Here is a 15,468-nt window from a genome sequence, read left to right on the forward strand (position 1 = left end):
TTATTATTATTATTATTATTATTATTATTATTATTATTATTATTATTATTATTATTATTATTATTATTATTATTATTATTATTACAATCAGAGTTTCTTCGGAAACTCCTGTATCCGAATTGAGGGAAGGTAACGTCCGTTACCAACGTCATCACCACTACTATTTTTCGAAATCTGATAATTTTAAGCAACTTCCTATAGCATGATTTGTTGCACTTTTTGTATGGGATATTGTATTGTATCAGTATGTTTCGTTCTGTGATTTGGTTTGAATATTATGTTGTATTAGTTTTTGAATTGTGAGTTTGTTGTGAACTTCTTTCAGTAATTGGCCTTGTACAGCACATGTTCTGGGCGTTGTTCATTTTGTTGGGTAATTATGATAAGAGTTTATTCCTGTATGTTTTTTGGGTGTGAGTCTTGCATAATATTGTGTATTAATGATAAATCAACTATTTCATAGTATTGATGATCATCTGTCCACCGTTAATATTATTGTTGTACTTGTTATTATTACTATTATTACTATTGCTATCATTATTGTTATTATAATTTTATTATTATTATTATTATTATTATTATTATTATTATTATTATTATTATTGAGTGAAAGAGCACTGCATGTCATCAAAGTGACAATGGGGTAAAATATACGATGCCCAGTATTTCTCAAGATTTTTACTCACTGTTCTTAGGGCTCCGATAGTTATTGGTACTACTACCACTTTTTTCATCGACCATAACTAATTAACCTCCCAAGCTAACCTGTCATATCTATCGACTTTTCTTTCTTCCTCATCGCATACCTTGTTGTCAGCTGGCCATGGTATATCTATGATCAAGCATCGTTTGCTTTTTTTCTCAACTAGCACTTTGTATGGTTTCCACTTCTCTATCTTATGGTCACACTGAATCATAAAATCCCATAGGATCTTTGCATTATCATTTTCTGTGATGCTTTCGGGTTTATGTTGGTACCAAGTTTCTACTGTGTCAAGTCCATACTTGTTACAAAATGTCCAATGGACAATCCTTGCTATGTTTCCATGACGCCTCATATTCTCTCTGGTCTAGTGGCGTATATTGACTGCAAATATGCCATACGGTTTCACCAATATGTCCATAAATTAAATTGTGTTGTCTATTCTGTATTTGATGTAACTGCTTGTTAATGCCTGCTCTTAGGCAGCACAGATGAGAGCCTCCGTTTCCGATTTTAAATTACTTTTAGTCATCCACAGTCATCTTTTGTCTTATCTTCAACATTCCCATGCATTCTTTTCATTCATTCTCAAGTGATTGTAGAGTGCTTTATCTTTTCAATCTTCCATCCTACACAAGCCTGACCATCTCACTTCCAATAAAAGCAGATTTGTAGCGTCTTTTACGTACCATGTTATGTTGTTTTCTTCTACTCTAACGCTGTGTTCGCATCCAATCGATCCTCTTCCCCATCTTTTTCTTGGTACATACAGGCTGTCTGTGTGACTTTTTGGCTGGAATATCCAATATGTGGTCAGCACCTTCTTTGTCTTTCTGTTTAAGCTGTTTAGTTCGTCTACTGTCGATGTGATTACCCCTGCTGCATATCTAAGGAGTGAAATCACCCAGGTGTTGATAGCTTCAATCTTACTCCGTTCATTTAATCTCGACTTAAATATCAGTCTCAGTCTGCGCAAGTACTCCTCCTTAAATTCTTCTGTCACTTCTTTCTCCATGAATTTATCCATTTCCAATATCTCCAACTACTTATGGCCCGTCTCTTTTATCTGATTCATAAACTCCCCTGACTATATTGCTAACCCATCTATACTTTTGAATTTGCCTCTCTTCAACTCTAACGCACCCACACCACACTTTTTCAGTCCGAACTCCATTCTGATATCAGCACTGAAAGTATATACCGTATCTACGAAGGGACTGACTTGGGATTCATCTTTACCATAAAGTTTGATGTCATCCACGAATAACAAGAGGTTGATTTTTTTTTTTTTTTGTGAAGGCTCTTGAATACATACCTAGCCTTTGCTTTCCTCAGAATCAGTGTTAGTGGTATCATGCACAGAGACCAGTGAGGACAGGCAGTTCCCTTGGAAGATGCCTCTCCTGACTTCTTCCATATGGTGTCAGTTCTGTCCTCCATTTCACCATACATTTTCCAAGCAATCGCTCAGCATTCGATGCAATACCAAATAGGTTCATAGATTCCATAATCCAAGAATGTGGGATCATATCGTACGCCTTACGATAATCTATCCATGGCTAATTTAGTTTTCTTCCTCTTGCGGTCTCTATGTACAGTTTTGTTTATCAGGAGTTGATCTTTCGTATCTATGCACTTACATCTGCAACCATTGTGCTCATGTTTCATAAGTCCAATTTTTTCAAATGTCCGAACATTGACTCTGTGAGTACTTCAGTCAATAATTTCCACATAAGTGGCAAGCTGGATATCGGCCTATATTTATCTACCGTATTGCTTTTTTCGGTGTTTTTCAAGCACAGCACTGTCCTACACATTGTCAACCACTCTGGTGTTACTTGGTCGGCATTCATCAAGGTCTTGAGTTGTGCAGCTATTCGTGCATGACATTCACCAAATCTTTTGATCCAGTAGCCTTGAACTCCATCTGGTCCCGGGGCCTTCCTGTTGCCCATTTTTGGGCTGATCTCCTTCACTTCCCTGACTGAAATGACTAGTTCTGCCTGTTTTGGACAGACTAGTGCTTGTTTTAGTTCTTGCAACCATTCAGCATCCTTCTTTTGCGCCTGGTCTTTGCTCCAAATGTCACTCCAAAACCTTTTAATTTCAATGTTATTTGGTATCAACTTTTCATTTGTACCCTCTTCATTTATTTCTTGTAGAATCTCTTCTGATCTACTCTGAATAACCTATTCTGCTGGTATCCCTTCATTCATTGGTCGTATCTTACCATCTTTGCTTTCTTTTCAACGAGGCGCTGTTTCAGTTCCACCATTACACGTTCAGTCCCTTTCTTTCAATATCATCCTTCCTTTTCAGAGCCCTGTATTTTTGTATGCTTTTAAGCGTCTTCTTTTCTTTTCGGTCTAACACAGAAATGTCATTCGAGAGCATGTCTAACCCCGCCAATATTTTTCTTTTCCACCATGGATCTTTTGTTTTCTCACTCCCATTATATTTCTTTTTCGTGACATCAACACCCACAATTTCTGCCTTGATCAAATTATTTGTTACTTTGATGCTTTTTGTTCTAATGTGATTCAGAATTTCATTCACATGTTTCGTTTCATCGATCAACCTTTTTAATGTTGCAATCGTTCTCCTTTTACCTTGGCTTTATACTGTCGTAGATTTCCTTGAACAGGACAAACGTAATTTCGAACAACAAGGTCTTAGCGAAAAGGCTTGCGCTTGTCGTTGGTAGCTTGGTCGGAGAAGCACAAATGTGCGCAGTCCCGAGCAGGTAAGTCCACGACAACCTTCATCTTATGCGATACATCATAGAAAGGGCTGGGATCAAAGCTGGCTTCGGGCGTGCTCTAGTACATCTGGATCAATCAAAAACACTCGATAGGGACAACCCCATCGTTGCTTGGAAGCCGTACTGAAAGCAGGCGATTTCGAACCCGTTTTCAGAGGCTGGATCACTGCAATGCACAGTAGAACCTGCTCAGTGATCAAAGTAAACGCTCACTTCTATATTTAAGAGATGAGGAATTATGTACATTATTTACATTATTTACATTCGGCGGAAAATTGTCCTCATCTTGTTTGTTATTAACACAAGGTTTCGGCTGACATACCCTCCAGCCTTCTTGGGGTGTCTTGAGGAAATTTCGAACCTGGGTTCTCATTCCTAAGGTATTTTTCGATGTTATTATTATTATTATTATTATTATTATTATTATTATTATTATTATTATTATTGTAATTGTTCAGGTGGGCGTATGGCGTAATGGTTAAGAGCGCGGGCTACTAACCCCAAGATTCCGATTTCGATTCCATGCAGTTACCTGAACAACAACAACAATAATAATAATAATAATAATAATAATAATAATAATAATAATAAAAATAATAATAATAATAATAATAATAGTAATAACACCTTAAGTATGGGAACACCGGTTCGAAATTTCACCAAGACACCAGAAGAAGGCTGGAAGGTATATCAGCCGAAACATTGTGTTAACAACAAACAAGATGAGGACAAATATCCGTCGAATGTAAATAATGTAAATACAACACTCACTTATTGAAACCATTTGGTCTCACACGCTCAGTCCGTCAGCGTTTCCCGCTGTCACCTCTTCTGTTGGTATTGACACTCGGGCCGCTGCTGCGGGAGTTGGAACAGCTAATGGGTATCCCTTTCGAACTGGGACAAAGAAAGGCAGTGCCGGTATACGCAGACTCCGTTACCGTCATGGTGTCGGACGTAGTGGAGACGGTCGGCACCATCCTAAAGGAATTTGAGACAGGTGCAAGAACTAAAATCAATGCCAACAAAATCGGTGGAATTGTGCTTGGTCTCCTGCAGAGGCAAGACGATGCCATCGGACGGGGTTCGTCTGACGTTGGACCGACGAGCCAGTTAAACTGCTCGGTGTCTGGTTTGGTCCCGATCTCCGTTTTGATAAGCGCAAGGTGGCAAACAGGGTGGCCATCTTACCCAGAAATTGGCTTAGACGAAGCTGTCCCAGGAAGAGCGGGCAAAGGTGGCGAATGCCTACACCACCTCCGTTATCATTTATCGTCTCACCGCCGGGCCTTGTCCCGGTTACTGTTTGACCAAGTTGGAGTGTCTCTTATTTAAATTTTTGTGGAAGGGACGCGTTATAATGGTCAGGCGGTCAGTCTGTTGTCAGAATCCTCTGAGTGGCGGATTAGATATGCCGTTGCTCCCAATGCGCAGACTCACTCTTAGGTTACACCACCTGCACCGATTTCTGGACGGTGAGTGTATATGGACTCCGTTTATGAAGCTCGTCTTTCCGCGGCTCGTCTCCTTGATGGAGCTGCAGTCCTGAGTGAAGAAAAGTTTGAGAGTAGGCACCTGGCACCTAGAATGTCGTCAGGTGCATACAGCTCTCTACCAGTCGGGCAAGGGGATAAGCAGATGTCCTTCTTTACAAATTTATAGACTCTGGTCGCCGACGAAAACGATCTGACCAGTCTGTCCTTGGCCTAGCAGTGCTACTGTGAGGTGGGGGCAGCGCTACTGGTTCGAGATGAACTCCACAGTCACGGATGTGCTGTCACTCAGGATTGTCCGTAGTGCGAAGCCGTTCTGTAGGTACTCGTTCAGTGTCCAGACACTGCTGACATGTGGAGCTATGTTGAACAGCTGTTGTTACGTGTGGGACGAATCCGTCTGACCACTGAATCCGTAATGATGATTGCCCCGCTGCCCTCCTTCAATCCAACAGGAAAAGCAGTTTTCCTTTGCTTTGTGGCTGTGACGAATGCGGTTGTTTGGTGGACAAGGCTAAAATGCATGAGGACAGATACATTCCTCCTTGGTAGAGCTCTCATTGACATCTTCAAGTTTCACTTGAAAAGGAAATCGAGTGGAGAGGAAAGGTGCTGTCTTCGAGTGAGTTTATTAAAAGATGGATGAAATTTGCGGAAATGGCAAGAATGTACGGCACCCCTCTCAGTGTTGAGCAGTAAGTCGGAGAGAAGGAATTGGAGAGGACACTTGTTCTTGGTTTTCAGAAAAATCTCGGACAGAGGTCATCCTGTATCAGGATGGCTACATTTCTATAATCCCTTCCCAACCTTTTGCTTTTATTAATTGTTGTATACTATGTATATGTCCCTCCTTTGTCAGTGTATACCGTGTATACTTTCCATCTTTTTATTATAATTTCATTATATGCAAACCCCCACACTGTATGTCTGTCTTTGTACTGTCCCCTTTATCCTTCGCCCCTGAGGCAAATAAATGAAATTATCATCATCAAAATTATTATTATTATTATTATTATTATTATTATTATTATTATTATTATTATTATTATTATTATTATTATTATCATTATTATTGTGCCTATAGTAGAAAGGATTATTAAGTAAGAGAGCAGCACATGCCATCAAGGTGACACTGGAATAAGATATACGAAGGCCAACATACTATTTATGACTACTTCTCTAATAAGGGTACAACAGGCACATGCATCAAAGCCATATGTGCGCGATATGGTGATCTTATATCAAGATAAACAGTGCATGACCTTGCAAGTGGAGCCCAGTTAGAATTTCTTTCAATTCGAGTCGCCCATTCCGCTCAAAAGGAGCCTGAATAAAGTTTGTTTAAGGATGATGAGCAAAACACCCAAGTTTCCAAAAGTGAATTATTCACACCCCAAAGAATTCCTCTCAAGATATGGCTATGATGCTCCCCTACTACTTCTGCCCTTGACCAGAGATTCACAGATTGTCAGTCACAAAGGAACATGCACAACTGATTGAGGTCAAGTAACTGACAAGCAAATCTATTGAGCAGAATATTTGCAGCAGCCCATCTTTTATACCAAGACAAATCAATATGCATGGTAACAACTCCAACTAGTTAACAATCAAAAGTCATTATTATTATTATTATTATTATTATTATTATTATTATTATTATTATTATTATTATCATTATTATTATTATTATTATAATTATTCAGTAGTTTTACTTTCATAGCGTGCTTTCACTTCACTACCGAAGGCAGCTCTGTGTTCCTTGGGTATGTGCTGTGGTTTGCTGTGATGCTCTTATGGTTACTGTATTGAAAGTTTGCGTAGGATTTGTGCAGTGCCTAGTAGTGCAATTTTCTGCATGTTATATAGACTTGTTTTTGTTATGTATTTGTTTCGATATTTTTTAACATATCTAATGCGCCTACTATGATAGGAATTGTTTTTGTTTTTAGATTCCACATTCGAGTTACCTCTATTTCCAGGTGTTTGTATTTTGAAAGTGTCTCCATTTCTTTTAGAGAAACGTTGTCATCTGCTGGTATTGATACATCAATTAGAAAGCATTCTTTTTCTTCATGATATGTGACAACTATATCTGACCTATCGGCCTTAACTTCTCTGTGTTTATTGGCATATCCCGGAGTATGGTTGCTTTCTCGTTTTCTGTAACCTTTTCTGCTGTGTGTCTATACCATCTTTTTTCTGTTGTTATTCCATTGTGTTGGCATAGCTTCCGGTGTGTGTAGGTCCCAGCTCTGTCGTGTCTGTGAATATATTCCTTCTTAGCCAGAACTGGGCAGCCAGAGATAATATGATTTATTGATTCTAGTCCACCTCCACATATTCTGTAGTTATTTGTTATGCTTCTTTTCATTATATGTTTTTGGTAATTTCTGGTGGGGAGGCTTTGATCTTGTGCTGCAATTAAAAGTCATTCAGTCTCTACTTTGAGTCCTGAGCTTCTCAACCATTGCTGGCGTTTTTCTCTGTGTATTTCTTTTACATTTAGTTTAGCCTAGTATTAGCCATGAAGCGGCTTTTCTTGCCATCGTTTTATCATGATCCGTTGCTGTTCTAGTTTTAGTTTGGATTTCATTTGGTTTATAGATTTTGTTGTTTCTTCTTCTTCTTCATATTTGTTAGGTAATATGATTTGTTCTCTGTATTTGTCAGCCTCCTTAAATACGGAAAACCGCTTTTTGACTTGCTCGTGTTTTGCGGCTAGTTGTCCTTGCTTCTGAAGTAGGTAATTTTGAAGTCCTATGGTGGTTATTTTATAATAGTTTTTCAGCTGTATAAGGCCTCTACCAACTTCTATACGTTGTATATATATAGCCTTTCTATGTCAGATTGTGGGTGGTACATCCTAGATCTTGTCATTATTTTTATTGTTTTCCTGTCTATTTTGGTTAGTTCATTTAGTGTCTAGTTAATGATATTGTAGCTGTAACTTATAGCTGGGACGGCTAAAGTGTTAATACCTATTATCTTGTTTTTAGTATTGAGCTCTTTTTTCAGTATTGATCTAACTCGTCTATAGTATTTTCGTCTATAGCATGTTGAGCTTTCGTTCTTTGGGTAGAGCACTTCTGTAAAATAAGCGTGTAGGATTGAAATATATTCCTCACGTGTCCATTTATGTCTTTTTGGTTTTATTTGCTGGACATGAGGTACAACGTCGGCCCTTTATTTTGACGGTCATCATTTTCGTAGGGTACCGGTCCGTTCATTTCTGTTGTCAAATTGTTTTGCACGTGTAGTTTTTTTGTACTTTTTGTGTAACAAGTTTTAAGTACGCACTTCCCGATTGATATTATTGGGTTGAATAATACCGGTATTATTTAATTTATCTGTAATTGTTTTGTACGTGGTGTTTGGGGCCGGAGATGGTCTGGTGTTGAGGGATCGTAATGTATCAAGCGTGTTTATATGTGCTGTGCGAGCAGTGGAGATGATATCCAGTTAAAATACATCATTTCATTTGGAAAATAGAAATAAATTTCAATGAGTGTTACTTACTCGGATATAGTCCAACCCTTTGTCAGCTATTTTTGGCTCCATGCGATATCTTTACTTCCAATGTTTTGGGATAAATTTCGGAGCAGTGTTTTATCGCTCTCACATGTTATATGTCCCCATTATTATTATTATTATTATTATTATTATTATTATTATTATTATTATTATTATTATTATTTGTATTATTATCATAATCATCATCATCATCATCATCATCATCATCATCATCATCATTATTTTGATTATTATTATTATTATTATTATTATTATTATTATTATTATTATTATTTGAGGGGGTTATTCGATGTCATAGATCCTCTATACTGGAGTGGCACTTCCTGTTATTGATCCACTGAGTGATGAAGGACATATATATCCCAATGCAGGTTTTGAGACTTCAGCGTCACGACCCTGTACGATTTCACAAGTCATTCTGTCCGACGCTCTAACCGTTCTGTTATCATTATTCAATCACATGCAATCATATCGTCCGTTATTGAATAACAGCATAAACATGAAGAACGAAACGGAATGCAAGTCAAAGGATGGTAGTCACTGATGTTTAAAGTAGAAATCAAAAGAGTTCCGATAAAGACAAAAAAAATATTTATATACGGTCATTTTCACAAAACGGAACTGAGTAGACAGGAATTACACATCGCAGTAAATGTGTTATCGTTCGAGTTTTAAAACAGGATACGTCACATTTAATCTTTCAATATAGACAATAAAGAGATTCAATGAAGTTATTTTGCACTTAGAAAAATTGGGAGATATTCATTTTATAGAGAACAGAACGGTTTTGACAATATAGACATAAAGGACGGGCATCGTGCTCTCCCTTTTGCATTAATGAAATAATGTGCCTATGTCTGTGTGTGCGTGTATGTCTGCATAGTTGCGTGCGTGGGTGTACGTAGGTTGTGTATGAATCTATGTATAGATAGGCAGGCACATTAACAGACAACAGACAGATAGATAAATAGACAGATAAATAGATATATGAAACATAATTTTCTAAACGAATCCCTCTCTTTTTTCAAGCTCTCTTTCTCCTGCTCCCTCCCACTCTTTTTCTCAAGCTCCCTCTCTCTCTCTCTCTCTCTCCTGCTTTCTTCATGTCACTTTTATATGTATTCGATTGTCATTTTCTCTTTTTATAATTTGTCGTTTATACCTTACTCTTAATTATTTGCCCTTTCCTTTGACTTTCTTTCCTCCTTTCTCTATTTCCTGTTTTTTAATGATACCCTTCTTATTTACTACCTCATTAATTTTCTCTGCATTTCTCTATGTTTCATTTATTTCTTATCATGCGTATTACTAATCTTTTATTTACTGTCGTTTTTCCCCAAAACCCAGCAACCACCACTTTTCTTCCAACCTCTTAAAATTAAAACTTGTCAGAATATTTCTTTTTCCAGTTGGAACCATAGCGACAGATTTGTACTGGAATTTGTGGTTGTTTTTTAATTTATCTTCTATTTAATCCTAATATAACACCTGCTGACAGCAGAAAATAAACAGGGGAGTAAACCATTCGGAAACGAAATGAAACTTTTATATTTAATATTTTTTTTATTTGTTCTTATTATTTAGTCCCAGGTTATTTCTGATTAAGCCGGCCTATGACCAAAAGCAAGGCCATGTGTATCCTATTGTATATCATAATACCTAGACCTTCTACTGTTCAATATTTTATTCCCTTTTCATGACAGAAGATCCTTATTTGACGAATACATGGCTGATATTTTTCAAAGCTCACTGCTCACCTGGAGGCTACCTTATTGGGGTTATTATTTGTTCTATTGTAATGCAGTCAATGCCATTTTGCGCCTCAGCCACCCGGGTCCATCGGGCAGATTTGGTTCTCTCTTGTCTCAGAGCACGTGCCTTAGCTCTGACAATGCAATCTTTGTGCTTGGCATTAACGTGTTCAACGAGGGCAAACTCGCTTCCAGTACGTCGGTTGCAATGCCTTTCCTAAGCGCCTTTTCTAAATTTCTCACTTAATCATTCCCTAATCTTATTTCTTTCTACAATTAAAGTTGTGCTAAATCTAACTGATTCTACTTTGACGGCCCTTTTTAGATTATACCACCATTTATCAGTGCTCGATGATCTTTCTAGAGGAGTAAATTTTTAGACGAAACGAGCTAGAAAAATCAAGCAAAAATATAAAATGAAAGAATTCATGAATTCCCTGCAGCCAGGGAACAATTGAAACAACGAATACAACTGAAAACCCAAGGGCTTAGAAGGTATGACAAAAGATTTAAATTTTATCGACAAAACAAGATATTCAAGACAGATGCAAAGAAATGTTACAGGGAAATTGGTAAGCAAGATAGAAGTAAAGAAACCACATAAGAACGAGGAAATGAAAACCTTTTGGAAGAAGGTACGGAGCAACAAAACAATATTAGGCTAAAGCTGACTGGATAGAAGTGAGAAAGTGAGACTGGATGAAGTTGAAGAGCAGAAATATGAGGCAATAGGAATGGAATAGTTAAGATGTGTTCTTAGGAAGTCCCACAAATGGAAACCCCTGGACTGGAACGAAATTCTAGCATCTGGATAAACTGTTTGACAGAAGCACACCAAAATTGCGCTGTATCTCTGACTGATATCATCCAAAACCAAGAGCAAATACCTGCTTGGCTCATCGAAAGAACAAAATACCTTCTACCAAAATTTGAAGACACAAAAATTCTAAAGAACTACCGATCAATGACATGTCTCTTACAAGATCCTCACATCCATATTAACTGACAGAATAAACGCTTCCCTTGAACAGACATCTATCCTTCCACAAGCTAAAAATGGTTATAAAACGAATTCTTATGGGTACAAAGATCAAGTACATTAATTGTAGAGAATTGCTGGAGTAACAACAAGTCTGAATATGGCATGAGTAGACAACAGGAAAGCGTTTGATAGTGCCCCACATAATTAGCTACTCAAGCCCCTTAAGATATATATATATGATCTCTCCTGTCATCTCCAAATTCTTACACTGTAGTATAGCTAAGTGAAACACACGTCTCCTAAACCATAGTAATGGGATAAGCCAAACTAACAACACCAACATCAAACGAAGCATCTTTCAAGGTAACTTCTTCTCCACATTGTTGATTTGCAAAGCACTGATCTCACTCTCAAATGAACTAAAGAACACCAGATGTTGTTTCAAAGTTTACAATACGACAATAAACCATCTGTTTTATATGGAAGATCTGAAGGTGTTTGCAAGAAATGACGAAGAGCTAAAAGGGCTGCTAACAACTGTTAAAGAATTCAGTAATGGCATAGAGATGGACTGTAGCCTCGATACGTGTGCTAAAGCAACTTTTATAAGTCAAGCTCAGACAAACAGCTTCCAGTAAATTAGATACCAATACTACCATCATGGAGCTTGACCCACAAGAAAATTACAAATAACTGGAGATAAACGAAGGACATGCTACCATGATGCTACAACATGCTACCATAAAGGAAAAAATAAGAAAGTAATATTACAGGAGAAGAAGGAATATTACAGGAGAATAAGACTCATACTAAAAAGTGAAATCAACTCTAAACGTCGCTTCCAAGCCACTAACACTCTGGCACTTCCAGTAGTCTGATATAGTTTTAACATCATTGAATGGAATCTTACAGAGCTCCAATGCCTGGACAGGAAGACAGGAATGCTACTAACTTCTAAAAACATGCACCACCCAAAAGAAGACGTTGATCGTCTGCACTTACCTAGAAGTAATGGGGGAAGAGGAACGATGCAGGTAGAACTGTGCTATAAGACCTCCTCAATAGCAATGAACGGGTACTTATCTAGTACAGAGGACTGAACGCTGCAATTTGTGTGCAAACAAGAATGCACCAAAAAATCACAGTCTGTTGTCAAGGAAGCTTGCAAATTCGCAAGGGAACTTGGCATTAATCTTGAAATATCTGAAGAACCTGAAACCACTCCCACAAAACAAGCAAAATCGATCAAACACACGACAAGAAAGAACGGGCAGAACCAAGTTGAGAAGTGGTGAAACCAGAAGCCTCTGCATGGACAGTATATACTCCGAAGTCGAAATGCTGATGTAGATAAAGCAACAGCCCATCAGGGGCTGAGAAATTCAGGAATGAAAGCAGAGATTGAATGTGTCATATTGGCGGCACAAAATCAAAGTTTGCTCAGAAAAAAACTACCAGACTAACGTTCTTCAAAATGGTTCTGACCCAAAATGCAGATTCTGCTACACATTTGACGAAACAATAGACTAACCTATCTCAAGATGTCCTGAGCTGACACCAAACGAATACAAAAATTGCCACGATAGGGTAGGGCAGTATTTACACTGGAAAATAGGTAAAGACTACAAAATCGGCACGTCTACTTACTGCTATGAACATCATCCTGAGCCAGGGCATTGAAGGTAAAAATGACACTATCCTCTGGGATTTTCCAGTCAACACTCACGAAACGATCCAGGATAATCGACCAGACATAATTATTAAGGACAGAGAACATTGGAGGGAACTTAAGGAAGAGAATAGCTCATCAGTTCTGTACCAGCACGCTGAGCAAGAACACGGAGGCTCACTCAACAACATAGAAATTAAAATCTTGTCCACACATAGAACAGACGCAGCGCTTAGACAAATTACACAAACTACACACATAATAGAAGATAAACCTAGCCTGAATAGGGAACTGGAATGGAACTATATGAACAAAATATACTACAATGCATAGATAAACAAATGGAATTAAATAACTACATGTGTTAACAAAATTAAATTAAAAGTAAAAAAAAGTAGGTATAAACACATGAACAATAAATAAAAACAAATTAAACGAACATGTATAGACAGGGGATACAGATAATACAGGCACTCCCCATACACATGCACTTACAAAACATAGACACACATACAGGGATACGCACGCGCAAATATAGACACATAAAATAGGAATACAAAATACAAAATGGCTGATCGTTAGTCAGGAGGGACACACATATAAGAAAGAAGAAAGCAAAGGACCAGTGATGAGGTCACAGAAGTGTGACGAAAGAACTCTGGCCGAAATATGAATAATGTAATGTAATGTAATATAAAGCTGAAGCAAATTAACACCAAATATATAGTGCATGTGTTTTTATTGGCTACACTGGCAACATGACCATCCCCAAATACAACAATATATATATATATATATATATATATATATATATATATATAGCCTCCCTCAGATGCGCTGTCACAACACCATGTAAGTGAAAATGAAAGCACATGGACTGCAATACCTCAATGCGAAAACTGCATACCTGTGAGTAAAATTGTAGTCATATATGCCTCAATCCATGTCTATACAAATCCTCCATGGGCCATGTTCTCTCAAAGAGTAAACGCTGTAAAGACAGACCCATAACAAAACCAACAAAAAAGACGATGGTCACATAACTATGAATACAATGAACTGGTTGATTTATGATTTACACACACTACTGTGCAACATTCCTTCAATGAAATACAGGAATAAACTCATACATTAAATAACCAATAAAATGAACAAACCCTACAAGTCCGATAACATATGAACACATCCTGCACTGTACAAATAATACATAATACAAAAACCAATACACTAGATGACTCAAACCAAACCCCATAACAAGACATACTGATACAATACAATATTCCCAACAAAAAAAAATAATAAAGCAAACACCCAACCAGCACAAAGTGCAGCAAGTGATGCAATACAAAGTTAATTGAAACTATCGAAGAATAATAGTGGTGATGACGTTGGTGAGGACCGTTACCTTACTTCAGTTTATGAGAAACAAGACTTGGCATCTAAACTCTCTTTGTAGCGGCGAAAATAAGGTTGGACCTTTAAGGAGAGGACTCTCGCTCGGCAGTGGTTCAGTAATGATTATTATCCTAATACAGCATCAGCAAATAATGGAGTAAGAAGGAGGGAGTGGACCAACGAAGAAAATAGGAGAGTGATGCAGTGCTGCTTAGAAAGTGAACTTAAAAGAAGGGCGTTATAGAAAATGGATGTTAACACTTTGGGTAGAGGAGGGCACGTTTAAAGTCACTAAGCAGAGACTAGTAGATGAAGCTGGTGTTATAAAAAGGAAGTAGATGACAGAATTGGATATCAAAGAGATCAGGAGATAACCGAAAAAGAAAGACCAGGCAGTACGAAAGACAAACAACAACAAAAGTGATGCAGTTGAAACCTATAAAAATGAACAAAAACACAACCAATACGGATCAGGCAACTGGCACCAGCGATTTAAGTGATTTATTTGGAGAAGATCAGAAGATTTTAGATGCAGGAAGTATGAGTATAGAAGTTAGACAAAGATTACCAGCATTAAAATTTGCCAACAGAAAGAACCTGCTAGATATGACTAGGAAAGTAGATTCTGTTATCAGTAGGATAGATACTAAAAATATAGGAAACACTAACTTACGCAGGCGAGGTAGTAGTTATTACTACTAGGAATGATTAGAAAAGTGCAAATATGGACGAGGAGACTACAAAATAAAATGAAGACCTTAAGAGAAGATCCGTGTAGAAAAGAAGCCTGGAAACTTAGCACGGTAGGAAACATGATTTAAATCTTCTCTTGAGAGAAGATACTAAGTCAAAGAGAAAGGATTTGGGAGAGTCACAGAAGAGTTCAAACAGCAGTAGCAGGTAAGATTTCCAGATATAAGAACAAAATAGATCAGCATCAACAGAATAGATTATATGAGGCAGACCAGAGGAGATATCATAAACAAATAGGCGTAGGAGTGGCTGTGTGGTAAGTAGCTTGCCTACGAACCACATGGTCCTGGGTTCAGTCTCACTGCGTGGCACCTTGGGCAAGTGTCTTCTACTATAGCCTCGGGCTGACCAAAGCCTTCTGAGTGGATTTGGTAGACGGAAACTGAAAGAAGCCCGTCGTATATATGTATATATATATATATATATATAT

This window comes from Octopus bimaculoides, chromosome 9, assembly GCF_001194135.2.
Source record: "Octopus bimaculoides isolate UCB-OBI-ISO-001 chromosome 9, ASM119413v2, whole genome shotgun sequence".
Classification (NCBI taxonomy): Eukaryota; Metazoa; Mollusca; class Cephalopoda; order Octopoda; family Octopodidae; genus Octopus; species Octopus bimaculoides.